The 19,061-nt window shown below is 34.5% G+C and overlaps 1 protein-coding gene across 2 annotated transcripts in view; it reads left to right on the top strand.

The window, feature by feature from the left end:
• ASXL2 (additional sex combs like 2, transcriptional regulator) overlaps positions 1 to 19,061 on the top strand; it is a 107,087-nt gene that overhangs the window by 36,636 nt on the left and 51,390 nt on the right. The gene's annotated exons all lie outside the window — the stretch shown is intronic.

Below are 19,061 nucleotides of genomic sequence, written 5' to 3' on the forward strand. Positions count from 1 at the left end.
TTTTATGGATAGCATATAGTTTTTGACATTATTAGATTGTCTACCATTTTATCATTTATTTTGTTACTTATTTTTTATTTCACTGTCCCCCCTCTACTGCCTTCCCCCACTGCCTTCTTTTGAATTATTTGAGTGTCTTCTAGTATATTTTATTTTTTGACTCTGGCTATATCTCTTTGTTTATTTGTTTTTTAAGTGGTTGCTTTAGAGATGTATACACCCAAACCTTTCATTGACTTTGAGTTAATATTTTACTGCCTTAAATAAAATGTAGAAGCCTCAGAACCTTTGCTTGTCCTCTTTATTGTCACGGTTGTCATAGGCGTTACATCTCATACATGGAATTCCCCACCAGACAGAGTTACTGATTTTTCTTTCCAGTCATAAATGATTCAAGGACTAACAGTGTTTACCCAGATGTTTACTCTTTTGCTCTTTCTTCTCTAAAGTTCCTCATTTTCCTTTAGTATCATTTTCCTTCAGCCTGAAGAATTTTCCTTTTAGGATTTCTTTTGAAGCATGTCTGCTGCTGAGGAATTCTCTTAGTTTTCCTTCACCTGGAAATGTCTTTTTGATTGTTTGGTTTTGCCTTTATTTTGAAGGGTTTTTATCATTATTATTATTATTTTTTTTTTTTGCTGGATATTGAATCTGTGTTGATGGTTCTTTTTTTTTCAGCACTAAAAAATGTTGCTTTGCTGCTTCCTTCTGGCCTGCATAGTTTGATGAGAAATCCATGGTTGTTTGAGTCATTGTTTTCATATAAGTAATAATTTGTTTTCTCTGATTGCTTTCAAGATAATTTCTTTATGTTTAATTTTCGGTAGTTTGATTTTTAAAGATCATGCTCAATAAACATTTGCCAGATTGAATTTCTACCTCTTTGAGAGGGGTCTCCATTGCACCCGATTAGTATTAATACATTTACTTATGAACAAAATAATCTCTCTCGTGATATTTAAGTATGTTTTAGCTCGCCTCATACCAAAAACAAATCCTATCACCTAATTTTCCCCACGTCTTCTTATGTAAAAGTATACAGCAGGGGAAATAAAAGTCAACATTCCCTACTACTTTTCAGCAGAAATCATTATCCTTACAGAGTAGGTCATTTGACTGGTTGCCAAGCTGAATTGCCTTGAGGTGATTTCATTAGAAAGCTTAGTTTAAGAATGAAGAACATTATTAAATTGATACCATATATATCTAGGGTTGGTTGATACCTTTGAGTCTGGCCTGCATTTTCTTTATTAGCTAGTTGCAGTTCTGCTTTCAAGCCCGCAAACCTGGTTGGGATATCAGAAAGGACTAATAATGAAAAAAACAAAAAGCTTGGACATTGACAGAAAAGAATATTCCTATCCATTGTTATTCAGCTTCACAATGAGTTCTATTATGGATCAAAGGGAACCTACTAAACCTTAGGGTCCATAGCTGATGGCTTCATGATGGCTCCTTGAAATTGAAATGCATGGGAAGAATATTAAAGAACAGGGTAATATTCGTTGTATCCACATTTAACTCTAAATTGCTGTAGTAGTATTTATTCTGGCACATAATTAGGGTACTCTAACTGTTATCTGAAGTGGTTTAGACTAGCTGAAGTTAATTGTGTATTGTTAGACACTGATATTTTGGACTAACTTGTAAATTTTAAGAATAAATTAATGTTTTATGACAAGGTGCAGGAGGGTACAAATTTTAAGAATTGTGAGTATTGCTGGGAGGGGAAGAGAGTTTATTTTTTGGCTTTATTGTTGCTTTGTGAAGAAAAATTAAAAGCTGTTTTTTTTCCCTTTTTTATTTTCTTGGGGTGCATTCCAACTCCAGAAGGTAAGAACTATTATTTTATTCTAAAGAACTATTATAAAATTATAAAGCACTTTTTTACAAATTTAATTGAACTTACCTTTGGGTGCATGATTTTTACTTTAGAAAACTAATTAGTCTAGAAACTAAGTGAGAGTAATATTGCTATGTAAATGTTTATTACATGTTATTTTTTTTGTTTTTGAAGTTTGTAATCATTTTGTCATAATTTTAGAAACTCAGTCTGCATTTAGTTTTATTAAAATCATCATTCGACATACTACCATTAGGATATCTAATATTCTGTCGATTAATAAATGAAAATATTTGAGAGATTGGAAATGTGTGAGCTAACATTTGCTTTTGTTCCGCACTTATAAAATATTGTGCTGTTTTCTTTTGTTCTCTGTGGTTTCAGATGAGAAATCTGTTGTTTTGAATTAGTGTTTCCCTATAGGTAATGTGTTGTTTCTCTCTGACTGCTTTTAGGACTTTTTTTTTCCTTCCTTCCTTTTTTTTAGTGTTCAGAAATTTAATTATGACACATCTTGGTGTGTGGGTCTGTGGACTTTGAGTTTATCCTATTTAGATTCACTGAGTTTCTTGGGTATGTACATTTCTTTTTCACCAAATAAAGGAGATTTTCAACTGTTAATTCTTTGAATACTCTTTTTTTCTCCTTTTCTACTTGGGCTCTGATGATAAGAACTTTGATTTTTTTGGTTATTATCCCACAACTTTATGAGATTCTGTTAATTTTTTTTAGTATTATTGTTCCCTCTCTTGTTCCCACCAGATAAATTTCATTGATCTGTTCTTAGAGTCATTGATTCTGTCCTCTGTGATCAACATTCTACTATTGAGCCCATTTAGCAGGATTTTACATTTCTTACTGTACTTTTCAGTTCTATAATTTCTGTTTATTTGTTATAAATTCTATATCTTTGCTGATATTTGCTGTATTTTCCTGTGTTTCAAGAGAATTAATGCTTATTGAAACATTTTTATGACAGCTGTTTTAAAATTCTTGTCTTATAATTTCAACATCTTCCTCGGTATTGGTGTCAGTTGATTGTCTTTTCTTATTTAAGTTGTCATTTTGCTGCTTCTTGGTATGATGGGTGATTTTTCTATTGAATTCTGGATATTTTAGCTATTATGTTAGGAGATGTTGGGTCCTATTAAGTTTAAATCTTTCATTTAAGCAGGGAATCACACTGCTTACCTAGAGAGTCTTAGATGTTTCTGGTGGCCTGTAGTTTAATAACAATTTAATTTTCAGAGCTATTGCTGTGCATTTTGGTCTTCTTGTTTTATTTGTAGACACACAAGTTCCCAGTGATCTCTGCTGCTGCTTTCTGAAGGGTGGAAAGAGTTTCCACAGGCCAGGCTGCCTTATGCCTCTCAATGTGGGGAAGAGGGAGTCTCCAGCCTATGGGAACAGAGAGGCTTCCTGGGTCAGGTGCTTGTGTTGGGACCCTTCTTGCTTATGCCACTGGGCTGTCAGCATCTCAGGGGAGTAGGCTGATTAGTCTCAGGCCCACAAGGACAAAAGAAGCTTCCTGGTCAGGGCTGTTTCTTGAGGTCTGATCCTATTTGCTGGTACTTTCATGCCTCTCCTGTTTTAGCCTTTATTTTTGCTGCTTGAGGTAAGATAACTCACAGTCAAAGCCATTTAATTATATAAGCTTTACCATAATTCTGAGTTACTTCTGTGACTTGGAAAATGCCAGGAATTGGTAAAATGAAAGGATCAGTTGACTTCTTCAAAATTGTGAATCATGGTTTAAGTGGCCATGTCAAGACCGACAGTTCTTGTTCAAAAGCAGAAAATAATTGTAATAAATAGCTTTGTTCTTCAGATTTATAAGCTATGTTGCTAAATGAACAAGAAATACCAAATAGGACAAAGATATAAAATTTCAACTTCTTATTTATTGATATACTTAAATCTGTTGAATTTTATTCTCTCTCCAGCTCTTTCAGAACTATGTCCATGGCTTATATTGAGAAGTATTCTATTTTTAGTTTCTGTTTTTCACACTAATACTTCTTTTATCCCAAATAGTGTGTCCTCATATGCAGACATCTGCACCTCTTTAGTTCAGTCCATGCTGGTTAGGAACTCTGCCCAGCCATTAGGAAATGTTAGCATCTTGATCAGCCAAAATAAAGGCAGTTGATATTTCTTTATATGCAGTAGTTACAGAATGACCTTTCTTAGAAGCATTAGGTTTCTCTTAAAGTCTGCTTGTTCTTTTTATTACTTATTTCTCATAAGATTGAAAAGCAAGGTGCTGTTAGTGAACCAATAGTGGAAATGGCCATGGACTAAGATAAGATTCAGGTATTTTATGCATTTGATCTATTTAATCTTAAACCCTCTGAAGTCTTTATTTCACAGATAAAGACATTGAAGCAGTGAGAAATCACATAGTTATTTAGAGAGAAAATCTGTACCCACATCTGTCTGACTCCAAACATAAGTGCTGCTTCTGTTGCCTACTTTTGAGTGGAATCAGGAGGTTAGATAAAGCTCTTAATGAACCGTATTGTAGTTTTCCTTAGGTAAAACGTTATGATGTTCTCTAAAGTCCTTCTGTACCAAGAGTTTGTGATTAATCTAAATAAAATCGAATGTTGTTTTTCCAAATATTTACTTAAAGCAATCACTGGACTCTTTTTTTTCCTTTCAAATGGTTGTGCTCACATCTTACTGGTAGTGGGCAAACCATGCCTTTTAAAAAAAACGATAGTAAGAAAAAGACAATAATGGGAAGATAGAGTGAAGATTTATTAAGAGGTAGAGAGAATATACAAGAAAAACTTCGAAAGAATCTTTTTTTATTGCTACCTTTCTCTCCAGGCTATTCCTAGGTTACTCTCATATTTGTTTTGCACTCTTTTGCTGGTCTGTTAATCCAGACCTCTCATTTTGGGGTCCCAGCTGGGCTGGCTTCTCCAGAAATGCTTGTTTAAAAATTTCCCTTCACACCCTTTCCCCCTCTCTAATGGTTTCACTACCATTTGTTTCATGGTGCGTTTGTGGAGGAAAACAGTTTGAAGAATCTAATTCACTAAAGTACGATGAATTAGATGCTACTTTTTACATTTAAAATCTACATTTGTTATTTCTTTTTGAAAAGTGGATTAGTTGTTAACCCAAATGGACTTCTTGTTGGAAGAATTATAGGTATATGGCCAATGGAAAGCAAGTAAAATGTTTTAATGAAAGAGTTTATAATAATATAAAAATTTTCAGTGAATTTAAAACCTACCAAGTCTATTTATAGTGATTCCTAAACTCACTATTTCTCAACACGAGGGTGCTGTTGAGTTCAGTTTTGTTCTTTGTGCTGACAGGTAAGCATGTCATAAAAATCAGTTCTTGGTTTTAAAGTTATTTAGTTTAGAATTTTTAGTTTGTATGTGGATAATGATGATTCTGTGTGTGTGTATATGAATAAGTGAGCGTATCATGTGATTAAAGATTCTTAAAAGTTTATTATCTTTTTACATTTAAAATTGACCTGAAATAAGGTATTCAGGCATCTCTTTGGGGAACTAGATGATTCTACATTTCTTTTAACCTTGAAACTCTGAGTCTGTTATTTAATCCTATTGAAATTCAAGGGATTGAGCTTGGAAGGATAAATATAGAGTGTATAATAGTTCAGTCAGGGATAGAGAAGCTGATTAAGTCCTAGTTTTGACAAGGCTATTCTGTAGGAGGGTGTACAGAAAAATGAACACAAGATTGGGATTAAAGTAGGGGTTAGGCCGGGTAATCTACTGTTGCAAGGGGGAATATCTTTAGGATTAAATAAATTAGGCTGATGAAGTCCCTTAAAGCTCTTTATCAAAAGCTCGAAATGGGGGTAATAACTATTGGAGGACAGTGGTAAATTTTGAGGTTGGACTGTAAAAGTTTATTATATTAAATTTCTTTAGATTGGTTGCAGAAAAGGATGCTAGTGAGGAAAGACCAAAAATCTGAAAGGCAGTAGTAGACTTCAGGGTTTCATAAAGTACTTAAAGGACTGGCATATGGGATAATGAACAAATAATGTTAGCCACCACCCCCACACCCCCCCCAACCCCCCCGCCGCCCCATTATAAAGGTAATTTATTGCAAGGTCATTTTGGAAAATTCAAACAGTCCAGAAAATCACAAAGAGGAAGGAAAGATCCTCCCAGATTTTTCCACTGTGATAACCAGTGATTTCCAGCATGAAATCAGGAGTTATAAGAATACATATTTGGCTTAGCTTAAGGAACAATTTATGAATAATTGGAAATGCTTGCGGACATAGTGAGTCTCCACCACATTATATGCTTGTGTGAAAAGACTGGATGATTACCTGTTTGCAATGTTTTAGGAGGGGATATAAGCATCTGTAAGTAAATGAACTAGATGACCTATGAAGCTCCTTGTCAACCTATGGATTTATCTGATTCTTGTCCATAGGAGGTTGCATCAGAGTGATGATTGTGTAAACTGGGAGTAAGATAAAAATATTTAAAAGTTGTAGGATGTTATTTGACTCAGCATTTCTACTTTTGGGTATATGCATAAAAGAATTGAAAGCAGGGACTTGAATAGATATTTTACACCAATATTCATGGTAGCATTATTCACAATAGGCGCAAAAGATGAAAACAGTCCAAATGTCCATTGATGGATGAATGGATAAACAAAATGTGTCATATACATTCAATGGAATATTATTAAGCCTTATAAAAGGAAATTCTGATATACACTACAATATGGATGAACTTTGAAGATATACTCAGTGAAATAAACCAGACACAGGAGGACAAATATTGTATGATTTTGTTTATATATGGACCTATTATAGTCATATTGATAGAGACAGGAAGTAGAAAGGTGGTTGCCAGGGGCTAGGTGTAGGGGAGTTGTTTGATAGGTATAGAGTTTCAGTTTTGCAAGATAAAAAGAGTTCTGGAGCTTAGTTGTGTAGCAGTATGAATGTACTCAAGTATAAGTGAACTGTACACTTTGAAATAGTTAAGATGGTAAATTTATATTAATCTATATTTTACCACAATAAAAAAATGTAGGATTTTGTTGTTATTTGAGTCAGGCACAGTTTTATTTACTGTAGGAAAAGCAATTATTGTGTTTTATTGGTAGGAAATTATAGAACATCTCCCTAAGTTAGAGGGGATGAGCAGAGGTACTTTAAATTTTCTTAGATGGCAGTAAATTTATTTTGCCCTGTGCGGTTTAAAATCTAGGCAGTGATATAAGGTTGTAGACATGAAGGATAAGAATATGAATTTTTATTAATTTCTGCATGCAATGTGATAATACAGAATTGGAATAACAACTGAGTAATTCTTTTAAGACTGCCAGCAAGGCCCTTTAGAATTAGGAAGGCTATAGATGAGACAGAACAAGCTAAAGATATTTGCTGAGAGTTGCTGGACCTTGTATATTTATAAACACTGTTACAGACTTTAAATACAGTTTTAGTTTGTAATTTCAAGCTCCAGAAAGAAACTAAAAATGAAAGAAACCCGTAGCGAAATTGTCAAGACTTTCAATGGAGAAATTAGGCATGATTAGTTATGGAAAAACTTATCAGTTATTTTTTGCAAGAGAGCTCTTTCAAAAAAAGTACCAAATTATAAAACATTAAGAATGAACATTTTGCTGCAGGTACTACTGTATTGACAGTTGAATATATTCTTATAATCCAGTAGGATTGGTCACTGACAAAGTAAAAAGCATAGTAAGTTCTAAACCTAAATTTCTGATTTTGTTCAGTTCTTGATTGATAGCAAAATTGTAAATGTGGCTGAAGTTTTCGTATTACTGCACATTTGCAATTTTTGCTAACTTGCCTCACATCTCTGGTGGGAAGGAAATATCAGTTAATCATAAATTAAATGATACTGTAGTGTGTGTGTGTATGTACTAGGAAATAGAGACCATATCATTTGGCTCTGCTCAGTCTCAGTTCAGTTATTTTTACAGTAAAATACAAGAATATGTGCTAATGGAAACTTCCACTTCCGTTTTTATATCACCAACAGTTGCCATTGTGCTGTTATATGATAACTCTTTGGTAAATGTTCAGTGAATGAGAAACCAAGTTAGCTTCTTTTCCACATTGTCATTTTTTTTTTTTTTTACAGTAGAAAAGTTTTATTAGAAAGGAAAGTATATTTCTAGATGTGGAAGCAGGCCTGAGCAAGAGAAGCGTAACTCAAAAGGCCCACATTGTCATTTTTAAAAAAACTACTGACGCATAGTTTATATACCATAAACTTCATCCATTCTAAATGTACAATTCAGTGATTTTAAGTAAATTTACTAAGCTGTGCAATGCAACCATTGCCATAGTCAAGCTTTAGAATATTTCCATCTCCTCAATAAGATTCCTCATACCTGTATATAGTTAATACTTGTTCCTACTGCCAGTCCCTAAATTGCTTTCTGTCTCTGTAGATTGGCCATTTCTGGACATTTCACATAACTGGAACCATGTAATATATTGTCTTTTGAGGTTAATTTGTATTATACTTTTTATCAGTACTTCATACTGTTTCATTGGTTCATGTTGTTTTTATAGACTTTTCTTATACTATTTGTGTTCTTAGCTTTTTATTCAACTTTTTAATTTCAGACTTTAAGAAAAGTTGCAGAAGTAGTACAAAGAATTTTTATAAAGCTTTCATCTAGATTCCCCAAATGTTAACATTTTATATACTACTTTATCATTCTACCTATCTACCTCCTTCCTTTCCTCCCTACCTAGTGTTTCCGAAATGTCTGAGATTAAGTTGTAGACATGATGCACCACCTTTAAACACTCCAGAGTATATTTTCTAAAGACAAATATATTCAAGTATCAAAATCAGGATATTAACATTGATATTACTATCAAATCAGCAGACTTTATTCACATTTGGTAATTCTGCTGATGTCCTCCTGATCCGGGATCACATGTTCATTTTCATTGAGTTTTTGTGTGTCTCTATGTCTCCTTTAACCTGAAAGCATTCTTTAGTCTTTGTCTTTAATGACCTTGAAATTTTTAGAGTGCAGGCCAGCTATTTTGTAGACTGTCAGTTTGGATATGTCTGATATTTTCTTATGATTAGACTCAGGTGCATTTTTGGCAGGAATTTCACAGAAGCGGTATGTCATTTTTACTAAATCATATCAGGAGGCACTGTTTTCAATTTATTCCATTATCGGTGTTGATAACTTTGGCCTCTTGGTTTATGTGATGTCTGCCAAGTTTCTCCACTGTAAAAGTATAATTTTTTCTTTTGTAATTAATAAGCATTTGTGGAAGGAGAGATACTTTGAGACTATGTATGTAGATCTCATTGTACCTTTTTGCCCACTGGTTTCAGCATCTCATTAGCTTTCTATTGCTGCTTAACAATATTACCACAAACTTAGCTTTAAACAGCATACATTTATTGTCTCAGTTTTTTTTTGTGTGTGTCAGAAATCTAGGCATGACTTTACTGGGTCTCCTGCAAGGCCGTAATCAAGGTGTTGGCCAGGGCTAGGTTCTTGTCTGAAGGCTTAATGAGAGAAGGATCCACTATGAAGCTCAACAGGTTGTTGGCAGGATTCAGATCCTTGGGGCTTATCAGGCTGAGGTCCTCAGTTCCCCGCTAGCTTTTGAGTTCTTTTGAGAACTCAGGCTGCCCTGAGTTCTTTACCACTTGAGCCTCCCCAACCTACATGCTTCCTCAGAGTCACCTCTCAAGGACACTGTAATCTTATGTAATAGTCACTGAAGTGACATCCCACTACATTTGCTGTATTTTATTGGTTAGAAGCAACTCACAGGTCCCACCTGCATTCAAGGCGGGGAGTGTGTGCGTGCGGGGGATATTGCTCAGGAATGTGGGGCTAACCGAGGGTCATTTTAGAGTTTGTCTGCTGCAACATCCACTGATAATACTTGCTTGAAATGTGATTGCCACATAGGTGATTTTCTAATTCCATCATTTCTTCTATATTTGTTAATTAGAATTCTACTCAACAAATTCTCTTCTATTCATTGATTTGTTCATTTATTTATATCAGTGTGAACTCATAGATTATCTTATTTTCATAGATTACCTTATTTTATTCTCTGGATTATTTTCTACTATAATTTATTTTATCGCTTGAGGATAAGTAGCAGTTTAGTCCCTACACAAACATTATTAAGTGGTCTTTATTTAGCATGGGTATCTCAACAGTTGTGAGGTGTAATGAATCATTTGTCTAAATATACTTTAGATTATCTAAATATCTAATAATCTAAATATACTTTAGATTAAAGATAAATTTTAACACATAAGTTATTCTGTTATAGGTTTGTAATTCTATTTCGAAATGTATTTCAATATAACAAGCTTTAAAGTTATCAAAATGTGATTGCTTTTCTGTTGATACTCTTTAAGTAAAAAGTATTTTTTTCCCTAAAGTCATTACTATATAATTGAAATGATTAAAAATTTTGGTGATATGATCTAAACATACTCATTCTAAAACCACTAGATCTTCCTGCCTTCTTCATCTTTGCCTTGTCTCTTGATCTTTGAATGTTACGTATAGGTATCCCCTTTCTTTGTATTCGTGGGCATTTGTGACTGACTCTCTTTTTGAGTGTGTCCCTTCTTGTACTTGGTCAACAAATACCTTGCTATTCACTTCCTCTTTGATTGGAAGTCTTTCACTTCAATCTAAATACAGTTAGTTTCCTTCTATTACCTGCAGTTCTAGTTTTCGTTTTGTTTTTAATAGCTTGCCCTGTGACAAAGGAAGTGATTTCGAAAAAGAGCCTTACTCTTTCAGAAGTTACACTGTTTTGTAATTCATGTACTTTTGGACTATTTAATACTTTGTAAAAGCGATACCTGATAACACCCCCCTAAACAAACCACAAAGTTAATAATGAAAGAAATGTACAGTGGAAAAAGAATTCTGTAATTCAGCAACCAAAACCATTGTTTATTGCATTTAATTGAAGAAACTAAGAAAATTGGTAGGCATCAGTTTTTTCACTGAAGTATATTGATATGTTTTATTTACTTCATTTAGGTTATTAATTCCCAAATGATCTCTGACATTGAAGGAAAAGAAAATAGAAAAATTCTGAGGATGCGTTATCATTTTTAAAATGAAAGTTGAAAAAATAGAAAACATTTACATTTCTCTTATTAATTGCAACTGTTTACCTTTTCCCCCTTTTTAAACCATTTTATCCATTACCGATTGTTTATTTTGGTGCATTTCTTTGTTGGCTAGATTTAAGTTTATGGGTGATTTTCTTTTTTTTTCTCCTGAGTTTTGGGCTGACTAATGTCTTTCTATTGCTTCTTTGTTTGAGTGACGTCTTGGCTAAATATACATTTTTTTTGTTAACTTTTCTTAAGGATTTTGTTTGCTATCTTTTGGTATTGCGTATTGCTAAGAAAGCAGTTGTTCCTGAGTTATACAGGGCTTATTTTTATTGGTCAGTTTTTGCTGCATAACAATGTCAAAATTTCACCAGCTTATAACAAAAAATAGTTCCTTTTCTTCCTCATGTGTTTAGATTTCCTGGGATTCGGTTATTGTTGCCTAGGCTTGGCTCCAGGCTGTGGATCGTTCTCTGTTCTGGAATCAGTGGCCTGTTGTCAGGGCAGTTTCAGGAGTTAGCTAAATATGCAAGCACATTTTAGCTTCTCTTTCTGTCATGTCTATAATTTCATTGACTAAATCAAGTCTTGTAGCCAAGCCCAGGAAAATATATTTCACTTATTCTAATGTACTACAGGGTGACATGATAGAGGGAGTAGATGATAAATTGAAAACAAATTTAATTTAAAACTTTTGCTTTTCATGCCTAGATCTTGGCTTGATTCTTAATTCTTAAAGTTCAAGATTTAGAAAAAAATCAAGATACATGTTTCTGAGTATTTGAGTACTTAAGTTAGTCTGTACAGGTTTGAGTGGCACCTTGCTTTTTCTTATGTGTTATACGTCATTGCGTTGGCTTTGACTTCCGGTGACTTTATCATTGAATGATGTTCACAATATCCTGTCCTCAACAGCCCTGCTCAGCTCTTAACAGATTCATGCCTATGGTTTCTTTTACGGAGTTAATCCATTTCGTGTTTGGTCTTCCTCTTTTCCTGCTGCCCTCTATTTTCCCCCAAATTATTGTCTTTTCTAAAGGACCCTGCCCTCTCATGATGTGCTCAAAGTAGGACAGTTTCAGTTTTATCATTTTTGTCTTCAGTGATGTTTCGGGCTTAATTTACTCTGGGACCCATTGGTTCGTCTTCCTGGCAGTCCAGGATATCCGTAGGGCTCTCCTCCAACACATTTCAAATGAATTCATTTTTTCCTGTCTGCCTTCTTCATTGTCCTACTATCCATAGATACTAATTGGGAGCATGAGGGTGTGAATAATCTTAACTTTGGTCTCTAATGACACATCTTTGCTGAGTGATCTTTCCTAATTCTTCCATTGCTGCCCTCTGAGTCTCAGCCTTGTCTTGATTTCTTGGCTGCAGTCTCCATTCGAATTGATGACTGAACCAAGGTAAGCAATATCTTTAACAATTTTAATGTCTTTATTGTCCACGTTAAAGTCGTGTATTTCTTCTGTCATTGTGACTTTTGTCTTCTTAATGTTCAAATGCAGTCCTGCTTTGACACGTTCTTCTTTCACTTTCATCACAAGTTTCAAATCGTTATTTCCGCCAGTAAGTTGATATCATTATCTTAAGTTATTGATATTCTGCCACCAATTTCACTCTTCCTTTCTCTGAGTCTAGCCCAGTTTTTCATATGATATGTTCTACATAAAATTCAAACAGATAAGGAGATAAAATGCATCCTTGTCTGACCCCTTTGGCTACAGGAAATCATTCTGTCTCCATATTCTGTCTTGACGGTGGCTTCCTGTCCACAGTGCAGGTTGTGCATCAGGACAGTTGAGTGCTGAGGCGTGCCCATGTCTTTCAGAGCCACCCATAGCTCTTTCTGATCAACACAGAGGCTTTCCTGTAGTCTATAAAATAGACTGACCTTATCAAATTTTTGGAGCACTCCAATATCCAGTGAATGCGCACAATTAGATCTTGAGTGCCTCTTCCTTTTATGAATCTGGCTTGAAGAACCAGCATTTCTTGTTACATTTAAGGTAGAAATTCCCTTCTAGTTCTTGAATATTCTGGCAGTGGTCTCTTGTTTTCCCTTTCCTGTTCTTGTCTACCTCTTTACGTTGACTATTATAATAGTTCTCTTTGTTTTTTTCTTGATAGTCTGCATTCAGGATTCTAACCCTGCTTTTGGCACCTTTTGTTTGTCTCTAACAATTTTTAGTGTTTCTTCTGTCATCCATCTCAATTTTTCTTTTTATTTCTCGCATTGTTTTCCCTAATAATTTTTCTAGTTTCAGTCCACAGTTCTTCTGGTTCTTGGTCAGTTAAGTTTATCAATGCAAATCTGTTTTTTTATGTGGACTTTTAATTCATCAGAAATGTTACTTACATTATATTTTGGCACTTGATTCTCCTAGTGTTCTTCAGCTTTACTCTAATGTTTGATATTAACAGTTTGTGGTCAGTACCACAGTCTGCTCCTGGCCTTGTTTGGGGAGACAATACAACTTCTCCATCTTCTGCTTCCAGGTACATAGTCTCATGTCTGTGTGGGCCACCTGATGATGTCTGTGTATACAGTTGCCTGTTCAGTTGTTTGAAGCTTGTGTTTGCAACAAGTTCTTGACTTTACAGAAATCTCCAAGCCAATCTCTTGCTTCATTTCTGACCCCAGTCCAAAATTTCCAGCAACATTTGATTCTGCTTTATTTCCTACTTTTGCGTTCTAGTCACCTGTAATTATCAGCACGTCTTGTTTTGGCATGTGATCGATTTCTTGGATATGTGCATAAAAGCTTTCAGTTTCATCTTCAGCCTCTGTAGTAGGACCGTAGACTTGAATGATAGTTATGTTAATATGCCTCTTCTTACATTATCATATTATTATCTTATCATTTTATCTTATTCATAAACAATATTTTCTCATTGGTAGGAGAGATTTGTTACCTTTGAATATTCTCCTATACTTATCTTCTGTTTCTCTTTCATATCCGTCAGTTTGGGTGCTTTGACTTAGGTATTTTTTTTACCAGTTAAGATATTTTTAGTTGTAAATAACAAGAAATGCAATATAAATTGGGTTAGATATTAAATTACTCATGTAACATAAGTGGAAAAAAAAAAAACAGGCAAAACTTGATTTAGGAATCCCAGCAGTTGGATCAGTGTCTCAGCTCTGCTTCCTTCATTTTTGTTCCATTTTCATCAGGCTCATCCATCATAATTTCAGGATTACACTTGTAGGTCCTGGAGCCTATATGCTTTTGGGTTCAAATGTAGATGAGAGGAGAGAATCTGCTTCCCAGAGAGTTTAAATGAAATCACACATTGAATCTGGCTGGCCCACAATGTAGTCACACATTAAATTGTTTTCATTACAATATACGTAGTTATAAATTATATGTATTTAGGAGAAGTGTTGGTTTTTATTCAATATTGGAGTGACTTCCTCAAACAAGAGACATTAAGGCTGAAATCTTTAGAGTGATTTGAAGCTTGCGAGGAGAAAAGATGAGGGTTATCACTGCAAGCCGAAGTATTAGCTCCCGTAAAGGCCAAGAAGTCAGAAGAATTATAAGATTCAAAATGGAAAGAATGCTAGAGCACAGACGATGTAAGAGAATGGTCATGGTTAGATCACACTGATAACTCTGGACTTTATTCTAAAATACATTATGATATCATGGATGAAATTTAAGCTGGGCAGAGGTGTCATGATTGTGATTTTTTTTTTTTTTGGTATGTGTTTTTAAAAGTCACTCTGGCTTCAGAGTGGGAGGTTGATGAGGGTGAGGGTGAAATTGCTATCGCTTGAGATAGGTAACACTGGAACACCACGGGAGTGGAGTCGGGAAGCAAGTTGTTAAGGTCACTACTGCAGTTCCTGAATGTCATTTCTGTGACTTATACTTTGTCCCAAATTACAAAGTAGGTAGTATTACTTCCTTTATGAAATAGAGACGAGAAAATCTTTTGGAATTGAGAAAATTAAGATTAAGTATATTTAAAATGACTCACTCAGGGCCATAATGAGATCCGAATTCAGACTGGTATGAATACATAAGCCTGGTTCTTTTTGCCATGCAAGTGATGTCTCCTTTTATGAGTTACCGTTTTTGCTTTATCTGAACAGTGTAATCATAGATGTCAGGTCTTTCAGCCCTACTAACTACTGCCTGGGAACTTCTTTTACTGCAGAGAGAACAAAATAAGGCTATATGACTGTTCTTGGGCCTTGTAAATGAAACACCTGAGTATTTTTCCTTACGTGAGGTAGGTTTAGCGTAAACTTAGAGTGTCGTGTTTGTTCCTTTCCTTAAAAGAACATCCTCCTCTTCCACTTCTTCAACTCCGATCTCTTGAGCATGGACAAGAAAAATTAGAAGCTGTATTGTCTCATGATAGTTATGTAATCTTTTGAGGTATTCTTGCTTCAACTGCTTTGGCTGTTAGGACTTACTTCATAGCGTGTTTACAGTTGACCCTCAAACAACATGGATTTGAGCTGTGTAGTCCACTTTATGTGTGGATTTTTTTCAATAAATATCTGTACTGTTTTTGATCTGCGGTTGGGTGTCTGTGGATGTGGAGGGCTGACTCTGTGCATTGATCTACACTATTTTTTATAGGGGATTTTGTATCTGTGAGGATCCTGGAACCAATCCCCTGCATATAGCAAAACTTAAGTTTTGGGAAGTAAAAAGTTACACATGGATTTTCGACTGCAGCGGGGTGGGGGATCAGTTCCTCTAACCCCTACATTGTTCAAGAGTCAACTGTACTTGACTACATTGGTATTGATCTCAGTACCAGAGTTTATATCACTCATGCAGATGATGCCTGTTTCTTCAAGTTATTCAGTTATTTTTATTTATGTAATTCTGGAGTTACTTCCCTCGAAGATATATTCCTGCCATTATGATCAGTGTGTCTTATTTTTACTTCTCTGCCATTGCTTCATTAAAATTAAACACTGGACTCTCTTTTTGTAATTTTTCTGAAATAAAATCTAAATTTTTGTCTTAAATGGTACAGTGTTCTGTATATCTTGTGGATTTTTCAAAACTTTCTTATTTCCTTCAAAGGAAAATTATACCCAGACTTGCAAGGAAAATATTATGATGGTATCTGTATCTCTTTCACCACATCTTTTCACCAGATGTGTGTGCCATTTACTTTCATTTTATTGGTTTTACTATTAAGGGTTTTATTGGTTTGGTTTGGGTTGGGGTTTTGTTTTGTTTTGATTCTGGCACCTAAACCCTAAACCAGATTGTTTGTTTCTCTCCGACTTAAAGCACTTTGTATATACAGATCTGTAGTCTATTTCATAATTCCCAAATTCAAAATGCTTAAAAAAGTTTTTTCCATACAGTTGTTACCAAAACACATTTGACAACACTTCTCCTGAACTGACATGAAACTGTATATAATCTTTGTTTACCCCACTTAGTGTGACTTATTCATATATTAAACTGTATTTAATTATGGGATGCTGGTGGTAGTACATCACATATGGCGTATTGTGTTACCTTTCTAAAATCTAGAAGATTTTTATGTCTGAAATATTTGGCCTTCAGTTTGCATCAGGGATTGTGGACTTGTGTGTATATTAATAGCACTGATTAAATTGCAGTGTGCTGTGGTTACTTGTTCCCTTGTCTTTTCTCTTTTAGATTCTGAAAACTTTCTAAGAAAGCTTTCCCCTTTAGATCCACAGACCCTAGTTTATTGACATAAACAGGGTGGATACTTACTATTGAAATTGAATACCCTTAGTTGGGACAAACTTTTACCAGATAGGTTATTGAACTACACATTATAGCATGTTTTTGTTTGTTTGTTTGTGTTTTCACTTAGTTATATGTTCTTTTTAAATGGTCTCTTTCCTGTTTCTTTTTTTTCTCATTGGAATTTTGGCTTCACTCTTTACTAATTAATGTGCTCTTGAACAGCTTACCTAATTCTCTATATATGTTAGTTTTTTTGTTAATGGTTAAATAATTTTGCCTGTCTCAAAAGAATTGTGAAGGCTAAACAGAATGCTTCTTGGAATCTAGCACTTCTTTTACTGTTAATGTAGCTGTTATTGTTTTATATTCTGTTGGTTACTTTACTAACATATGGTCAACCATTCCTGTATTAATAGACTTCGAAGTCATTTTCAGTGTTTTGATACTTTTAATGATGCTGTGGCTGATCTTTGCATATATGACCCTAAGTTCTTGTGGCCTTATTTTTGTAGGATTAAAGTGAGATTGTTGGATCAGTGGCCTCTAATATTTTTTATTTTAATGGATACTTCCATGTTACATTTCTAAGTCAGAATTGAGAAATTAGAGGGTGGAGTGGGGGCAGGTGGCAGTTGTTAGTCCCACCAACAGTCTGTAAGAGTGCCCATTTGCCTATATCCTTACCAGCAATGGATTTTATCAATTCATTTTTAAAAATTTTAAAGTAGTTATAAGTCGACAGGAAATTATAAAAATAATCCAATGTATACCTCCCCCAGCTTCCTCTAGTGGTCACATCTTACATAACTATAGTACAATACTGCTAAGATTTTAATCCATTCGATTTCTCCCAGTCTAATGGTATATTGATTTAATTTGTTTTCCTTTGACCACTATTAAGTTTGGGCTTCTTTTCATGTGTTCTGTTGGCCATTTACATTGCATGTTTTATGATCATTTGTTCATATCGTTTATCTATTTTTTCTGTTTGGTGGTTTGTGTTTTCTTAAAAGAGGCTCTTAGGATTATTAATTTTTTTTCTGGCATTTGCTTTGCAGTGACCTGTTTCAGCTTGTATACATTTATCACTTTATTGATCATATTATTTTTATTTAGTCTATATGTTTCTTTTTTTAAAAAATTTTTAAGGTTTTCTCTCATGTAGAAAAGTTTCTGTATCTGTAGGTTATACTATTTTCTTTTAATACCTTTTACTCTTTACATTTTGGCCTTTAATCTATTTGGAATATGTTTTTGTATATATTGTGAGAATTATTTCCCCCAGATGTACAACATGATAAGCCATCACTACTTATTAAATAAACTTTTATTTAGGACTCTCAGGTCTTGTGACTTAAATGCTCAACAAAATTCCCAAGGCAAGGCTTGATACAGTGGCAAAAGTAATACTGCTGAAAAATATGTTGCTGTTTACCTCTTTTTCTCAGTTCTGTCTCTTTTGGTGTTGAATTTTTCCCGGTAATCCTTACTTAGGTCTCTTTTGTCTGTCCTGCATGTTGTGCCACCCCAGTTCCAGATACTTCCCTCATAGTCACATGATGACTATGGAAGTTTTCGGAATTACTTCATACTACTCAGCAGAAGAGTCTCTTTCTGACTCTTCCCTGAAAAGAAAGTTTCTTTTCCCTAATACCCAAGTAAACAGCACCTTAGATTGTTGGCCAGATTGAGTCATGTGTCTGTTCCTGATTTTGTCACTGTAGGGGTGGGGAGTAGGATGCATACAGAAATGCCGGTTGGCTTTTCCAACCAGGAAATGCTTGCTTAACCGTTTGGACTTACACCTGTGATAAGCATGGGGTTAATAAGTCCATCTCAATCACTTGAGGGAGAGTGGGAGAGGGATAATGTTTCATGGGAAATTTTAGGTACTGTCTCTAGAAGAAGAGGGAACAGATGCCAAGTAATCAAACCACAGGTGGAACCATAGGTGACTATATAATGACACTGTTTTTCTTCCTACTACACATATATAGTACCTTTTACATTTATTATGATCTGTTTCTGCATCTTCTATTTTGTTCTACCAACAGTCTATAACAGTGCTCATTTGCCTATATATTCTGTCCCAGAAATATAGTGCTTCAATAATAGTGACTTAGAGTATATTTTAATACCTTCTTAAGCAGTTCTCCCATAATTTTTTCCCCTAGAAATTTCTTGGCAATTTTTATATATTTATTGATATAAACTTTGGGATTCTAACTGGAATTATATTATGTATATTTTTAATATGGAAATAACCAAATTAGATAAACATAAGTATGAAAATCAACCTAGAGACACTCAAATCTTTCTTCAGCAAAAAGTTTTTATTTATTTTCTTTGTTGTCCTCTATCTTCTTTCTAGTGTTTGATCCTCAACAC

Source organism: Pteropus vampyrus, unplaced genomic scaffold (genome assembly GCF_000151845.1).
Source record: "Pteropus vampyrus isolate Shadow unplaced genomic scaffold, Pvam_2.0 Scaffold28, whole genome shotgun sequence".
In the NCBI taxonomy this organism is placed as follows: Eukaryota; Metazoa; Chordata; class Mammalia; order Chiroptera; family Pteropodidae; genus Pteropus; species Pteropus vampyrus.